The sequence below is a fragment of the Acomys minous genome (genome assembly GCF_964271855.1).
Source record: "Acomys minous genome assembly, chromosome: 15".
Lineage (NCBI taxonomy): Eukaryota > Metazoa > Chordata > Mammalia > Rodentia > Muridae > Acomys > Acomys minous.
Genome location: NC_140497.1, coordinates 95,406,346 through 95,409,975, shown reverse-complemented (window position 1 = coordinate 95,409,975; position 3,630 = coordinate 95,406,346).

The following is a 3,630-nucleotide window of genomic DNA, read 5'->3' as shown; positions in this document are numbered from 1 at the left end:
AGGAGAGTATTAAAGTGTCCAGTAAAATTAATGAGAAAAAAACCACTGTGTTAGGCAGCACAAAGATACGTTATTATGAATTAATTTGTAATATGTTTGGTCTTGAGATTATTTTAGAGCTTGGGTTGCATTTAGCAGCAAGTACTGGTCCAGCCCTTGTCTACGGTGGTACCACACTGGACGGATGTGAGACACAGAATCTCAGTCCACCCGGTTGCTAACACGAAAATCACATCTTGTTTTAAGGCGAGAGATGGTTGGTGTTGGCTGCCTCTAGATGTGGACTGTCCCCCAGTGCCGAGGAACATCCTTGCTGGAGCCACGCCGAGTACCTTCCATCCTTCTTCAACATAACAGGGGTTCCTGTCTCTCCCCCCTTCCTCCCCCAGGCTCTGCCTGCTGCATCACCACAGAGAAAGCATCATGCCATTTAAGTTGTCAGCCATATACAAAGTTAGCAAATAGCTGAATTAGGGGAGCTTTGGTTTCATTTCCTGGGGGGTGGGGGTGGGGTGGGGAATCAGTGTGGCTAGGACTGCATCTCCCCCACACCCCAATGAAGCACGATAAAGAATTTATTTTATGCTCCAATAATCACTGGCAAGAGCCTGACGCTTCCTTCTGTCATTTCACAGGGAGCAGCACATGAAGATCCGGGGATCCGGAAGGTGGGGTAAAGTGAGGTCACAGCCGGCAACAAGCAAGCCAAGCCAGCTTTGAACACAGAGAGTGTAAACGGCTACTGTTTTGTAAACTTATTCTTTTTGTCAGGGTTGCATATGTTCTCTCTGCCCATTGCGCAAATCAGGCTGATTACCATTCCAATCACCAGACGAAGGGAGAGCCACATTAATTTGTAGTAATTAATGGCACTGACGCGTTTGACAGCGCATGTTAACAAGCCCCTTTGATTGTTTGGATCTCTAACTGCGGCCCCTTCTTGTTTGCGCCACCTCCGAGGAATTCATAATATCAAAGCTTAACGGCATCTGATACTTGTCAAAATGCAATTTATAAAAGTTTAATTCTTTTATTGATTTAGTTTGGTTTTGATGCCTGCAGAGTCAGCTCCCTTGACAGAACTTAGCGGATTCAAATGCTTGTCACCAGCTCGGCCTCCTTTTTACAGGGAACAATCGCCATAGGCCAAGCCAACAGGCATGGTTTAATTGCCATTAATTAAAAGCATAAATCTCTTTTTTCTTCAGTTGCTCTGCTCTTAAAGGGGGCTGCACATAGCTCTCTTTTCCTGTGTTTGTCAGAACACCTTCTGGCAAGTAAAGTTAACCCGTTCAGTCTTGCTAAGCACTTTCTGAGGTAATCTTTTGAAGCATTGCTCTTGTGATCTGATGTGAAATGCATGCGGTTCGGTGATATTTAACAAACTGGATTCCTTCTTTATTGCAGTATAATGAGGTCAAATGAATCTCTCCATGGGTTGTATGCATGCTTAAATGATTTTTTGCATCAAATTCCTTTTGACAGCAAATAAAACAGGAGCCAAGCAAAACATCAGCCACTTACAATTGGAAGAGAGGGGAGGAGATTGGAGGAAAATGAGCTTTTAAAACAAAAACACATATGTGCTTTTTTTTTTTTTTAACATTAGGTGCAAGGAACCTTCCAGCAAAATAAGTCTGCCTGGTCATTTTTCAGATCGGGAGCAATTAGTGAGATTCTCGGGATAAGGGGAAAGTGCTGAGCTCAACAGAGCCCAAATGATTATACAGTAAATATTATCCCGGTCCCGTTTGCCTTCTAGTATTATCATTAAATCTATTTCATTTAGAAGAGACCCAGTGATGTTGTGAGCAAGGCAGAAATAATGAGGAGAACTCATCGCTCACTTTGAAGAGGGGAAGGTAAAGAGGGTGGAGAAAGTGGGTAGGTTTTTCTTCTTCTTTTTTTTTTTAACTTGCCCACAATTATCCTATGAAATGATTATCCACCAGGCCTCGCTATTCAATGGCGGTGTCAAAACAATTCGGTTTCCCTTGCCTGCCAAGCGCGCCTCCTCGTCCCCCCTCAGCCCAGCCGCGCCGTGGAAGTGTCGCTATAAGCAGATTATTGCTTTAAATTATTTACACATAGTAGTTTTGCTGCGCCTGCCAGCCTTATAGCGGGACCGCTGCGCTGCGGAAAGTCCTTGCTTTGTTTTTTTTAAAGGGGGGGGGGGAGTTATTGCGCGCTGGGGTTTCTGGGCTGCTCAGAGTATGGATATGTGTCTGTGCTCTTCGGGTCAGGCTGGGGAGAGTGATTGATTTTTTTTCCCAGTGTGCACTTTTTGGAGCGAAAAATCTTTACGCGAATACGATGTCGCTTAATCGGCAATTGGGAGTACTCAGCTAGACTGCTGCTGCAACGCAGGGACAGTGCGGGCTGCAGGACTGCTGGCTGCGGTGGTGGCCGCTGCAGCGGAGTCCGTGCGGACTGCACCAACCCTCCAGGGTGACCTACATATCGGCGGTTCCCTGGTGCGTGTACGCGCGCGCGTGCGTGTATGTGTGTGTGTGCGCGCGCGCGCATCTGCACGCGCGCGCATGGGTGTGGGGGGCGTGTTTTTCTTTCTTTCTTTTTTTTTTCCACGCTCCCCTAAGCCTGGCGTAGGAAGGGAGGCGGTTCCAATTAAAACCAAAATAAGCTGCTCTAATGGTCTTTTAAATTGACAAGTGAACAATGATTTTAGTATTGGTATCTGTCAAAGGTCCGAGGAAATCCTCAGCTGATAAGGCCCAATGCTTCCAATTAGGAACCGTACAGATCTGCAGCCAATAATGATTTCTGGGTCCCTGCAGAAACGCTGCAGACACTTATTGCAAATTACTGACAAAAAGCTCTCCTGTATTGATGAGAGGAGGTACAGGCTGCTTTCGGTGTCCCCGTCAGGTATACCTCATAATGAGAGAGCTTGAAGTTTGACTTAGCCTTTTCCCTTCCCTCCACCCTCAAAGCCGCATCTCACTGATGAGTAAAAACCTCGCCTCCCACCAGCTTCAAGCATGTTAGACATTTCTTCCCAGATTTTTTACACGAAGGCCACTAATTTGATGTCAGGCGCTGGCAAAGCTCTCATCAATATTATCTACGAGCCTAAAATACGGCTCCCTCGCCCAAGGAATCAAAATAGGCAAATCTTTGAAGGTTCCTCCCCCCCCCCTTTCTCTTCCAGGAACCAAAAGGCAAGAGACCGAGAGAGGGGTGCTCCAGGTTTCTAAATGCAATGGTTGCGAGAGCAATTAGGCTGTTTTCTCCCAGTTCCGGGTGTCCGGGAAGGCATTCTCCCCGAGAAGGGCAAGGCAGGCCAAGCCGCAGAGGAGGCAGGAAGAAACCGGGCACAGAACCCACGACATCCTGGCGCCCCCTGCGGTGACCCGCCGGCCCTGCAGCTCAGCCTGGCGGGGGACCCGAACCCTTAGCTACTGAGCCAGTTGGGGTGTCATAATGCCCGGGGCTGTGTGACCCCTCCCCCCCCCAAACCTCCAGCTCTAGGAGCCTTCAGTTAGAAGCCTTGGTGTATACGAGTACACACACACACACACACACACACACACACACACACACACGCGCGCGCGCGTGCGCGTATACTTATTTTTTAATGATGCATATAATTATTTTATTTAAATCCTCTCG